The 13,692-nt window shown below is 49.5% G+C and overlaps 1 protein-coding gene across 7 annotated transcripts in view; it reads left to right on the top strand.

Moving 5' to 3' along the window:
* The window catches only part of MAST4 (microtubule associated serine/threonine kinase family member 4), a 623,219-nt gene that overhangs the window by 89,027 nt on the left and 520,500 nt on the right, over positions 1–13,692 (top strand). Inside the window, exon 1 of one of the 7 annotated variants that reach the window (XM_051853674.2) lies at positions 240–1,508. The exons of the other annotated variants lie outside the window; for them this stretch is intronic. The gene's annotated coding sequence lies outside the window, so the exon portion shown is untranslated. Of the gene's footprint in view, positions 1–239; positions 1,509–13,692 lie in introns of those variants that run through there. 7 annotated transcript variants of the gene reach the window in all.

Raw genomic sequence — 13,692 nt, forward strand, 5'->3', positions numbered from 1 at the left:
TCCCGAAGTATTGACACCTGGGAAATACCATCTTCCTTATGCAAGCTAAAAACTATTTAATGCTTATCCTTCCTCTGTCCTCTTCCTTCCTATTGCAGAGTCAATTTTTAATTCTTTCCTACCACCCACAGGCAGTCATTTTCATGTGCATCTCTTTACTTGAATGGGTTATTGTATAATCTGTTACTTTATTTGAAAGTATTTGTTTCATTTTGCATTGCCTGCATTTACATTATTTCATGACTTTTGAGGCCTTATCTTCCATGAGCTTATCAAAAGAGTCATTGCCATGAAATTGTACCTTGTGTTATGATTAGTTGAAATTTAAAGGCAACATTACATAGTGTAAGGCTCTTGAGGTTATACAAAGCCCAAAACAGCCTACTTATTTGGTTTGTTTCTCTGAAAAAGAACTTGTATAACATGAAAGTTAAAATCTGACAAGAATGTGGCTAATGATTGAGTCATAGAATCTGGTGTTCCCTTAAAAATAAGAATAAATACACTGCTTGGGGATTGTGAGTGTCTGAACTTGGAAGGGATGACTTGGGAGTTCAGTGTTTTAGTGACCTGGGTTGGAATGAAGTGCAATGACTAAGTTTTTTGGGGGTTGGAGGAGGCAATAGATCTTGAGAGAGGGACCGTATTCCTTTTAAATATATCCAGATCCTGGCCGTCTGCTTGGTTTGTTGTTAGTTTCTGGCAAGGACCACTTAGCTAATCAAAGAAAGAAAAAAAAGAAGGAAACCAACCATGGAGCTACAAGACTACTTCTTAGAGTGTCTACATGGGCTACAGAGAAGGAAAATTACCAAACTGTGATTTGCTCTTTCTTTCTAGTTAAAGAGAGAGATAAGCTAAACAGTGAAAAGGGTGAGAATAGACTTGGTAAAGAGGAATTAGACACCTAAGACGAGTGACAAGACTCAACAAAGACACCTTTTGGTCTAAATGAGTTCAGATTCTCTGCTTTGGATGCACTGTTTCCCAGTGTCCTGGGAAGACCTGGATGTAGAATTGCTGAGTTTGGGCTGACCCCATCTTTTAGAACTCTTGGGCGGTGCTAACAGTGTCCACAGTGGAGACAGCCAGGGCTAGCTTTCAGATTCCGCTGTGTTGCTATGGACTCTAGGCTGCATTCTAAACTGATGAGCCAATGGGCTGGTGAGGCTGCTATCAGGCAGCGTCCTTGGTTACACATAACAGAAGCCCACTCTGAATCACAAATACAAATGAGTATTTTGAGCCGGCTACAGGATATCTTGACAGGAAGATAGAACCAGTTTCAGAAAATGGCAGGCAGCAGAAGCCAGACAGTCAAGAACACAGCCAGTTTGCGTGGACGGAATGGAACTGTATGGGAGCTGATGCTGGGGACCCTGCTAGTGGCCATCTCGCTGCTACCTGCTGGACTCGCGACAGCCCCCAGTACACAGTCTGAGCTTCTCTGACTTCCCTGCCATTCCCGCCACTCCGAGTCCTCGGTAGGCACCCTTTGCTGAGCTTAGGTAAGTTGGCCGTATCCTGGCTACTTGTATTCTGGGAGACCAAGCATACTTCTAGCTTCCTGTTTACCTTTCATAGTAAGATCTGGTGAAGATGTCCTTCATTGTGTTAGCCGATAGGAAGGGCAAATGTTGACCGCTGTGATCACAGGAAAGCAAAGAGGTTGCCTCTGGGAACCCTTGTGGTTAACTATGGTCTGTTCTGTCAGCTGAAACTCATCCTTTTTATGGGAATCCTCAGTTAGAAAATGGTGCAAAAATGATAATTCAGAATTTCTGAAAGGCCTTTGCTAAACTTGCCCGCAAGTCTCATGTACAAGTCATAACCAATTGAACATCTCAGCCCAAAGAGTGTTGGGCAATGTGAGGGATGCCTTGAGGCGTCCCCGGGGAGGGAGCCTGGGCTCCGTAATGAATTGGCTGAGCACATCAGTGGGGAGGCTCATCAAATCGGCTTTTGAAGTGGAGCTGAGGAAGAGAATTAGGATCCCTCAAGATCCCCGCGAGCTGCCGCGCGGGGCTGACTCTAGCAGGATGAAATGTAATAGGGAATGAACATTCCGTCTTGTTCTGGTGTTCAGAAACAACAGCTGCTTCTGTGTGATGAATAAGGAGTAACCACGTTCCACCATCATGCGAAAATGCCTTTTGCCTTTTAGTTGAATGGAGGAAGCACTGTGTGTGTGTGTCAATAATTTGATATCTTTAAAAACAAAACCCAAATGCCCAAACTGCTGGGATGACGCTGTGGGGATTTGTGGAAATGAAGTATCTCCAGGAAGAAGAGATTTGCCCCACTCCACTCTGTGTGACCCAGGCAGCATGTAAAACACTCGTCAGTTTTGAACACATTTCCCAATTCTTGCAGTGACCAAGAAGCAAGTAAGCGGGAAAGCTTGGCTAGGGAAGCGCAGGGAACGGAATGAGTTGCAGTCCTTGAGGACTAGCGGATGTGCTTGCTGCCCAGGAACCCAGCAGGTGTCTGGGGGAGCCGCGGCCGCGTGGTGTCGCCATAGAGGGAACAAGGCTTCCGACCCCAAGAGCGAGCTGTGCCTTGCAGGGAAATGGTGTTGGACTGGCCTGTGACCACTAGCTGGGACCAGCTGGGCTGCTGGGGAGATTCAACATTTCTCACAAGGGATTGTTGGGTCTCCCTGAACGTTGAAGTTTCCCGAAGCCCTTTAGCTCAGGAGGCTGTTGAAAGTTTTAATATCTGCCCGAGTTTTAGTGAAAAGCTCAGAACAGCGTTCGGAGCTGGGAATATTAATTCATCATTAAGCTGGAAGGAAGGGCTTAATAAAGAGCAACATGAGACGATAAATATTTGATTTGAAAAGATGGGATCATAAACCAGCCAGCAGAGCACTTGGGGAGAAGAAGTCTTGCTCTCACTGGCGCCAGGCTTTCGGAACACTCATTGGCCACTCTTGAACAGCTGCATAGTTTACATGTTAGATTTTACTTTCGGGCCAGCACCGCGGCTCACTAGGCTAATCCTCCGCCTTGCAGCGCTGGCACACTGGGTTCTAGTCCCGGTCGGGGCGCTGGATTCTGTCCCGGTTGCCCCTCTTCCAGGCCAGCTCTCTGCTATGGCCAGGGAGTGCAGTGGAGGATGGCCCAAGTCCTTGGGCCCTGCACCCCATGGGAGACCAGGAGAAGCACCTGGCTCCTGCCATCGGATCAGCGCGGTGCACCAGCCGCAGCGCACCGGCCGCGGCAGCCATTGGAGGGTGAACCAATGGCAAAAAGGAAGACCTTTCTCTCTGTCTCTCTGTCTCTCTGTCTCTCTGTCTCTCTGTCTCTCTCTCACTCTCACTGTCCACTCTGCCTGTCAAAAAAAAAAATTTTTTTTACTTTCACCTTATTTTCAGCCTTAAGATGGTAGTATGTTAGACATGCCTTGCTGATCAAGTAAATTATAAAGGTAATTGTTATGGGAGTTTAACTTGCCAGAGACCTAGGGAAGTCTCTCACACTTAAAAAACACAAACAAGTTGCAAAATAATGGCTCTGTCAAGAAAATTACACATTGATTCATCATTCGGTACTGGGAGTCGGGCTGAGGGGTTTGCTCACGAAACATCTCCTTTCTGAAGGTTATTTAGTAGAGGGGTGGGTTTCGGGGTTTGGTACTCACACATGCAGCTCTGTAGCCTGAGTTGACCGCAGTCTTCCTTCATGAACATTTATTGAGTGCCTCCTGCATGATTGCAGCCGAGGAGGATCATAGCATAAAGGACCCAGCTAGGAAATGCAAAGTTATGTAAGTGGTGTTTTCAAGATTTTTGGCCTTTATGGTGCAAACAAGTGCGTGGGTCATCCCCAGCAACGGTATTTAGTGGGAGAGATCAGCAGAGAAGCAGTCAGCCTGCAGTGTGATTGGAAAATGATAGCCTAGGAAAGGATCCCCAGGTCCCCGCTGCTGGAACTGTCTGTGGGAGCTGTGTTGGAGAAGGTAGGGCTGGGCTCTGGACTGGTTCCCCTGCCTTTCCGTTTCTCTTCCTCATTCTCTACTCTCTTTGTTCCGGAACAGTCGAAGACTGTCCCAAGGCCGACACTGCCCGCTCTCCAGCTCAAAGTGTATGCGTTTGTCTATTCCAAAGCAGGTGGATGCCATGTGTTGTATGCCTACTGTGGGTCAGGATAACAGTGGTGATTAAACCAGAAGGCTCTCACCTGCAACTGTGAGAATAATAGGAGAGAGAGAGAAAATCTCAAGCCAAGGGAGCTGCAGATGCCCAGAGCAAGGTGTGTGTCTAGGGCGGTATTCCCAAGGGATTGATGTTTGGGCAGCTAGGTAGCAATTAACCAGGTGTGCTTAGGGCAGGGGGACTCCATAGAGAGACGCGAATGGCAGCTGCTGAGGGTTAGGGAGCAGGTGTGGTGTGGAGCTGGAGGGGAAAGCCCGCAGTTTGTTCTTCAGGGTGTCGTCCTTGCTGTGGGCTCTTGTCAGAACTGCCTGAACTTGCTGGAAATGCAGATTCCTGGAACCAATCGCTCCCCCTCCCCACAAAGATGCAAGTCTCTGGAGGTGGGGCCAGGTGTGCCTGAGTGTGAAGGCCCACCGAGAGTGAGCAAACTGGAGAACTGGGGAGTGCCAGGGAGCAGCTGGGAGCTTTAGAGGACGATTCTGACCCTCATTTGTGACCACATGGGTGAAGCTGGAGGACTGTGTGCTGAGCAAATGAGCCAGCACAGAAAGACAAAGACTGCGTGATCTCACTTAGGTGGGCAATCGGCAGAAGCGGAATGGTGGTTACCAGAGCTGGGCTGGGCTGAGCTGGGCTGGGCGGGAGGCGTGGGTCGGAGGATATCAAGTTGGTTAGGATTAGTAGGTCCTAAGGCTCTGTTGGGCAGGTGTTCACTATAGTTCATTATAACGTGTACTTGAAACTGCTAAGTAGATCTGAAATGTCCTCACCACAAAAAATGACAAGCGTGTGAGATGATGGATAGGGTCATTAGCTTGATTTAATCATTGTGCAACACATCCGTATAGATCAAAACATCACCTTCTACGCTATGCATACCTTTTCATTTTTTCAGTTACACCTCAATAAAGCTGTGGGTGCGGGGAGAAAGACTCCTCTGACCATGAAGTCAGAAGGAAATGGGGGGAGGGGTATTGTGATGGCTCACTCCAGGGATGAAGGCAGGAGGTAAAGCTGTAGTGGGAGCTGGGGAGGAGGGGCCAGATCTAAAGCGTACTTGGAAGGTGGACTTGACCTGGCGTCGTGATTGGTCGGGTGGGGACACCTCCTGGGCTGCTGGGGGGGATCAAGGGCACCTTGTGTTCAGACAGAGGATTCAGGGGGACCCCTGTGCTGGCGGCAGAGCTGGGTGTGGAGCAGCCTCTGTTTGCGTTGTCGTCTGATTTCCTGGCTGGGAAGAGAGGATGGCACGTGTAGACGCGCTGGGGAGGAGAGCTGTGAGGATTTCCCTTTCTAAGGGCCCCACCCTCTTATCCCTCTTGCTTCACTGGCATTGCGTCTGCTACACGTGGACATTCTGGGGTGGCCCTGCTGTGTGGCGCACCTCCACAGTGACACAGTTTCAGTGATCCCCAGGAGATGCAAGGTTGCAAGGCTTCCCGGTGGGGTTGCAGGCTTTCCAGTGTTGGGGCTGCAGTTAACTCTGCCTCTGGGCATATGGGGGACTTGGTGGGAAAGTGGAGTTAAAAGTAATTTAGGAGGAAGGGGCTGGCACTGGGGCGTAGTGGGTAAAGCGGCTGCCTGCAGTGCCGGCATCCCATATGGGCGCTGGTTTGAGTCCTGGCTGCTCCACTTCCAATCCAGCTCTCTGCTGTGGCCTGGGAAAGCAGTAGAAGATGGCCTAAGTCCTTGGGTACCTGCACCTGCGTGGGAGACCCAGAAGAAGCTCCTGGCTCCTGGCTTTGGATTGGCACAGCTCTGGCCCTTGAAGCCATCTGGGGAGTGAACCAGCGGGTGGAAGACCTCTCCCCCTCTCCTCCTTTCCCTCTCTCTCCCTCTCTCCCTCTCTCCCTCTCCCTCTGTGTAACTCTGACTTTCAAATAAATAAATCTTTTTTAAAAAATAATTTGGGTACAAATGAAATTTGAAATCCCTGCATAGCTTATTCATAATACATGTTTTCCACCAACATCTTGATCTGTCTTGCTGTGTATACTCTGCAGCTAGTGCTGGGCCTGGTGTGTGCAGGGCTATCATTTGTGGCTAACCTTGACCATTGTCATGAGGCTGATGGTGGAACCCACGGTGCTCCAAACCCATATTCTGAGTCACTAAGCTTGGGTAGACGTTTTTCTTGCTGCTGCACTTAATATTACTACATATTATTTTCCTACTGCGTACACATAAATTTACCAACTCTGGGAGTTGCTCCTCAGGTCCTCGTTGGGTACAGACAGGCCATGGGCACCTTGAGGAAAGTTTATATTTTTAAAAATATTTATTTATTGGAGTCGTGGCTCACTTGGTTTATCCTCCACCTGCAGTGCTGGCATCCCATATGGGTTCTGGGTTCTAGGTTCTAGTCCCGGTTGCTCCTCTTCCAGTCCAGCTCTCTGCTGTGGCCCGGGAGTGCAGTGGAGGATGGCCCAAGTGCTTGGGTCCCTGCACCTGCGTGGGAGACCAGGAGGAAGCACCTGGCTCCTGGCTTTGGATTGGCGCAGCTCCGGCCATAGCGGCCATTTGGGGAGTGAACCAATGGATGGAAGACCTTTCTCTCTCTCTCTCTCTCTCTCTCACTGTCTAACTCTGTCAAATAAAAAAGATGATTTATTAATTTGAAAGGCAGAATTACAGAGAGGCAGAGAGAGGAACAGAGGTCTTCCATCCTCTGGTTCACTCCCCAGATGGCCGCAACGGCCAGAGAGGAGCTGCAATGAAGCCAGGATCCTGGAGCTTCTTCCAGGTCTCCCACGTGGGTGCAGGGACCCAAAGACTTGGGCCATGCTGCTTTTCCAGGGTTTAGCAGAGAGCTGGACCAGAAATGGAGCAGCTGGGAGTTGAACCGGTGCCCATATGGGATTCCAGCACGGCAGGTAGTGGTTTTACCTGCTACACCACAGCACCGGCCCCAAGAAGTCTGTATCTTTAAGAAAGAACTCCATTTCAGTTGCTGGCATGGACTTCGGGCATCAGTCTGAGGTAGTGCACCTGACACGGAGGGGGAGCTGGAGGCAGGCGGGGGTGCTCTTTGTTTGCACCAGGGTCCCTCTCAGTGCCCTACTGCCTGCCCCTTTCATCCTGGAAGGAGCCACTAAATTGAGGCAGAACTGTTGACTTTCTTGTGGATAGGATTCACTGGTTTGTAATCTAATTTATTTGGTTGTCTTAGAAGAAAATAAGGGAAGAGCCAGGTAGCAGTTGCCAACCGTGTATTTGTGCCGTCATTCATTGTCTCTCTCTGACTTCCTTTGTCCTCCAGGGCCCCTGCTAACCTCATTGACAGTCCCCTCGGCGCTGGCCGCGGTGCTCCCCTCCCTGCGTAATTAAAGAGGGAATGAGAATGTCAATTCAACTTCTCACTCAGAGTCGGTGCTAACCACAGATCTTAGTTTAGGGCAGGGCCTTTCCCCTCTAGCTTCTTTAAATCCCCTATTAAATCAGACGCTTTATTTACTGAACAAACAAGCCGTGATTTCACAGAGAACAGTGAACAAGTGCTCGCCTTCTGGGGAAGGGGGAAGACGGTTCTTTGTGCTGTTCCGCCCACGCTGAGGGGTGAGGGAGGTTTTCTTGCATCCTCTGTGGCAACCCCCCCACCCCCAGCTCCTTACCAAAAGCAAACCTGAAGCCGAAGAAAGTGCAAGGCAGCAGCAGTGTCCTGGTGTCTTTGATCGAAGTTCTTGTTGCTGGCAAGATCTTTCTGGCGCTTTCTCTACAGAGTCACCTTGATGAACAGCAAGAGCACGTGAAGGCACGCCGCTCAGTGTGAGGAGGAGCTCAAGGCACGGGCTGCCTGCCACCTGGGACGGCGGCCGACAACCTCTGGGCAGCAGCCGGCGCCTCTGACCTCGCAGACGCGATGGTGTGTGCTTGGCCCACAAGGGGACCAACGGCAGGTTATGCTCCCGAATCCAGCCCAGTGTGACTTCTAACGAGGTGCCCACCTTGGGAGTTTTTGTGAAGCACAAATACATGGGGCTGTGTGGTGGTTATCAAGAGCACTTTTCACAGTATTTCAGAGCTAGGGGAGGCCCTTCAGGAGCATGTGCACTGGGGCCGGCGCTGTGGCGTAGTGGGCGAAGTCTCCACTTGCAGCGCCAGAACCCCATATGGGTGCTGGTTCAAGTCCTGGCTGCTCCTCTTCCAACCCAGCTCTCTGCTCTGGCCTGGGAAAGCAGTAGGGAATGGTTCAGGTGCTTGGGCCCTTGAACCCACATGGGAGACCCGGAAGAAGCTCCTGGATTCAGATCAGTTCAGCTCTGGTCATTGCAGCCATCTGGGGGAGTGAACCAGCAGATGGAAGACCTCTCGCTCTCGCTCTCACTCTACCTCTCAAATAAGTAAAATCTTAAAAAAAAAAAAATCACGTGCACTCTCCTCACTTAGCACAAACGGAAGAGACCCAAGGTGATGAAATAATTTGCCCCAGGACCTGTAGCATACAAGTTCAAGTCACGGCTGGAATCCAGGTCTCCCGGCGCCTCTTCTAGAATTGCTCCCTCTGTTGCTGGCCAGGGATGACTTGGGTCAGTGTGGACTGAGGGTGTGGGAACCTCCTCTGCAGGAACTCACCTGGGGTCCACTGCAGAATGACTGGATCAGCATCTTGGGTCTGGAAGGAGCGGGTGAAACAAACTAGCTTGCCCAGGTGCCTGTCACGCTGATGTGTGCTAGATGCTACTGGAGGTCTGTGAGCTGCTTTCTCATCCTACATTGAGTTGGGTATCATTTGCGGGGCTGGTTGATGATGACTGGGGCATCCGTTTAGGGGACTGTTTCCCCGGGAATAGGCTGGGGGACTGGACAGCCTGGTGTGTGTGTGTGTGTGTGTGTGTGTGTGTGTGGTTTAAATGTGTAGACAGGTGTCCAGGCTTGCCTCTGGATGATCAACACACCTGTTCCTCGAGCCATGTGAAGGCATCCAGGTTGGACACACCTGCTGCCCCACTCGCAACAGTGAATCTTCTCACGGATCAAAGCTGCAAAGCTGCCCCTCAGGTCAGAGCTGGGAGCAAACATCCCAGAAATGGATCAGCATGTGCTGCGACCTGCCTGGCCTTGAGCACTTGGTGCCTACATTGTGGTTGGTGCTGAGGTTATTGTCATCCATAGTTTCATGAATCCCAGGGATGGTTTAGCTGCTTTCTTAATGTTTGTGGCTTCCGCAAGGACAATGTGAGGCCTCCCCTAGACATGCAACGTTTTCACACGTGGGGGATGCTGTGTCCATTGCTGATGACAGTGACTTGCATCAGGAGATAAGCTGAAAATAGAGGTGGGTTTAACCGGGGCTCTAGCATCAGACCTCTGAATTCCAGACGTCTGGTTCTGTGAGTGCTGTAACTGGGAAAATGGGACATGGGGAGTGCCTGTCTCTTGGAGTTGTTGAATTAGATAATGCCTAAACTAAAACCACTTAGGATGGTGCCTGGCTAAGACCAAGGAGGGACTGAGTGTTGCTGCCTAGAGAGAGTGCCATTGGCAATGACCTTCTTCTCTGAAGAGGTGAAAGAAGCAAGGGACGAATAACCGCCTAAGCCAAGGACACCTTGTGGTTTTGGATTCCTCTGACAGGGTTGCTTGTTGTACTTGAGGTTATCCTTGGTCTCTCCTCTTGGCTGGTGCTAAAAGGGAGCCCTGGGCGGAGCAGAGGGCAGAGGAAGGGATGCAGATGCCTTGGAGTAACTGAGGGCCCACTAGAGGAGAGCTCTCCCGCCAAGGCTTCCCTCAACCCAAAAACAAGATGCCAGGTGTTAGTGCTGGAGCTTTCTTCTGATCCATGGGTAGCTGCTCACTGTCCCTAGACACCAGCTTCTTTGTCCATGGCCATATCAGGATCATTTTTACGGCCATGCAAATATTAAACTCCTTAACCTACCTCCAGTCTTAGAATAGGGAAGTTAGCCCTCGGGCCTCCCTTAGGTTGAAGCAAGAAAACCATGAAGGACTGGTCTTTGGATGCCCCTTTGCAGTTCCTTTTCTTTGACCATTATTCTGGTTCTTTGGACTGTAAGATGCTTTGGGCTGGCTGATGACCACCTGTAGTTAAGAGGTACATGTTGTGATGGTCCCCAGATTAACCTGGCAGCTGGTGCCTGACCTGGTACAGTCAGCATCTGTCTCTGCCCGCTGTGCCTGTGTGCGCTGTCTTGTACTCTCTGTCGACCAGCCTTCAGGGCTGTTAGCTGGCATCAGGGCCAATGGCTCCGTGTTCCAGAGGAGACGCTGGGACCCCTGGGGCATATTTCCCTGAGCTGCTGTGCATACCTGAACACCTGCAGGTATGTGCAGGTGGCCTGAAAGGGTGAGGAGAAGTTGAAGGAAGTCAGTGGTTTCTGTTCCACCCATCTACTGAGAACTGAAGCCGTGGATGCTCTGTGGAGCCTGTCTCGACATCTTCATGTCCAGATGGGCCACACAGATCTAAGGGTCCCGTGCCTGCATGGCTGTCCAAGCCCACCTGCCCGTGACATGCACAGGCCGCCGGTGGAATTGAAGCGAAGGGGAGGAGCCTGTTGCACAACCCGCGGGGGGGGGGGGGGAGGTAGTCAGCTCTTCCAGCTATACCAGGAGCCTCTTTCCTTCTGTGCTAGTCTCAAAGAGCACTAGTTAATAACTCACACACAGTTACCAATTAAGTAGAAATTTCATTTGAAGCAACAGTAGGCTCAATTAAATGTGTTTGGAAATCAGGTGCATGGATTGCTCTGAAGGAACGTGAATATTTATATATTGTATATATGCATCGTGACTGTGGGTGTAGCAGCGTGTATATGTTTTAAACATGCACATTTGGCTAAAAGTCAGGGTTGAAAAGTTGCCCTGAGAGCTAGTTGCCAGTCACATGTCTAATTAGTTGCGCATATAAAATGTAACCATTGCTTTGTCAGTGATCTAAGTGGAGAGATTTCTGTTTTAACCTCACTGTTCCTGGAAGGAGTAAGGCTAATGATTTTTTGAGGGACTGGAGTAGAAGAGGTGGGGAGAAGACTTAGAAGGATCCCTTTCCCTGTTTAAAAGTGCTGCAGAGAGCAAGCACTTGATGGGCTTTAGATAGCACCTGGTGCTCGCTGACCATCCTGAGCTCCTGGGGGAGGTTAAAAGGGCACCAGGGGCGGGTGTTTGGTGTAATGATGAAGACCGTGCTTGGAATGCCCACATCCTGTACCTGAGGACCTGAGTTCAAGTCCTGCCTTTGCTACCAGTTCCAGCTTCCTGGTAATGTGCCCCCTGGGAGGCAGCAGGTGTTGACTCAAGGACTTGGGTCCCTGGCACCCACAAGGGAGACCTGGAGGGAATTCTGGACTTTGGACTCTGGTCTGGTCCAGCCCCAGCTGTTGCAGGCATTTTGGGAGTGAACCAGTGGATGGAAGATCTGTTTTTCTGTCTCTGCCTCTCTGCCTTTCAAATAAGATGAATGAATGATGATCATAGGGCACGATGCTGGCCTCTAGGATTTTAGAGGTTCTTCTGGAAGAACAGCAAAAAACAAATGGATGTGGGGTGAGACATGCTTCTTTATCAAAAGAATAGCTGTACATGCGGTCACAAGAATTCTACAAAGATAATGTGGGAAATTCTAAAGGATAAGAGATGTAAAAGAGTTGGAGGAAGGTCATAGCTTATAAGAAATAAAACATTTGTAGAGTGATTTTTAATGGAGACAAATTTAGTTGCCTGCTATGCTTTCTAGAGAATTTTTTTCTGCTGGGAACCATCGATAGCATAAGAGAGGAGGTGGGGAGGAGTACCCTGGCCCCTCTCTGGCTGCTAGTGGTTGAATGCAGTAGTCCTTTCATGGAAACAGCCTGACGTTCTGTGACCATGTCCTTTGATTGGTCTTGGGGGAAGCACTTTCTACTGAAATGTCTGATTCCATCACCAAGCATAGAGGTTAAAAAGCGTGAACTCTGTGGTCAGGTCATCTAGATTAAAATCTGGGTCCTGGTGCTAACTTTGTGTCCTCTCTAAGCCTTGTCAGTGAAATGGGGATAATAACAGTACTTACCTCCTAGGGCAGGTACAGGATTAGCTCAGTTGTGTGTTTATTATGCTGGGTACTGTTCTCAGAACTTAATCTGCACTCAAAAGAAGTTAGCCATTAATAGCTACTGTTATTATTACTGTTATAGCTACGTATACTTTTGGAAGTATATGAAATGTGTATAGAGAAATCTCTAAGTCAGCACACCAGAGTCATAACTAATTGCCTCATTTGGAGATGTAAAAATTAAATTACAAAATTGTCATGAATCTAGAGCTATTAATCAGATTTAAAGGAAAGCTGCTCTTATACTCCTCAGCTAACCCTACAAGATAAGAGTTTCTCCATTAGCTCTGCTGCCAGAGTGGCATTTAAAAGCACACTTGATCTTTAAGAAGTAGGAGGGACTGGGGTTGCGGCACAGTGGGTTAAGCTGCTGAGCGGGGCTTCTGCAACCCATATCAGAGTGCCTGGAGTGACTCCTGCCTCTGCTTCCGATCCAGCTTCCTGCGAATGAGCACCTTGAGGGGCAGCCGATGATGGCTGTGGTACCTGGGTCCCTGCCACCCACCTGGGAGACCTAGATGGAGATCCTGGCTCCTGGCTTTGGTCTGGCCCAACCTCAGTTACTGCAGGTATTTGAGGAGCGAACCAGTGGATGGAAGGTCTTCGCTCTGTCTCTCCCTCTCCTTGTGTTGCTCTGCCTTTCAAATCAGTCAGTCAAGGGCTGCATGTGGCACAGCAGGTTAAGCCGTCACTTGGCGGCTTGAGTCCTGGCTGCTCCACCACCACTACTACTACTTTTTGTTTTTAAGATTTTATTTATTTATTTGAGAGTCAGAGTTACACACACGGAGAGAAGGAGAGGCAGAGAGAGAGGTGTCTTCCATCCACTGGTTCACTCTCCAGTTGGCCTCAATTGCTGGATCTGCACCCATCTGAAGCCAGGAGCTAGGAGCTTCTTCTGGGTCTCCCACATAGGTACAGGGGCCCAAGGATTTGGGCCATCTTCTACTGCTTTCCCAGGCCATAGCAGAGAGCTGGATCAGAAATGGAGCAGCTGGGTCTTGAACCGGCGCCCATATGGGAGGCCAACACTGCAGGTGGTGGCTTTACCCACTATGCCACAGCACTGGCCTCTGCTCTACTTTTAATCAAGCTCCCTGTTCATGTGCCTGGAAAAGAGCAGTAGAACATGGCCAAAGTACTTGGACCCCTGCACCCACACAGGAGATCAGGATGAAGCTCTTGGCTTTGGCCTGGCCCAACCCTGGCTATTGCAGCCATTTGGGGAGTGAACCAGTGGATGGAAGACCTCTCTCTGTCTCTGTCTGTCTGTCTCTAACACTGCCTTTCAAATGAATAAATAAATCCTAAAAGTCATATATGCAAAACTCACGATTTACAAGTGTAGTCATTATGTTTTAGCCTTGTTTAGCTGATTTTCCCACTTTATTTCTAGGAGTTTTTGAATTGCTTTTAATGCTGGAAGTTGTAACACTGGAAGTTGTTACAAGAATTTTTATTTTTTTGAGTATATTGGTGAAAATCT

The sequence above is a fragment of the Oryctolagus cuniculus genome, chromosome 14 (genome assembly GCF_964237555.1).
Source record: "Oryctolagus cuniculus chromosome 14, mOryCun1.1, whole genome shotgun sequence".
Lineage (NCBI taxonomy): Eukaryota > Metazoa > Chordata > Mammalia > Lagomorpha > Leporidae > Oryctolagus > Oryctolagus cuniculus.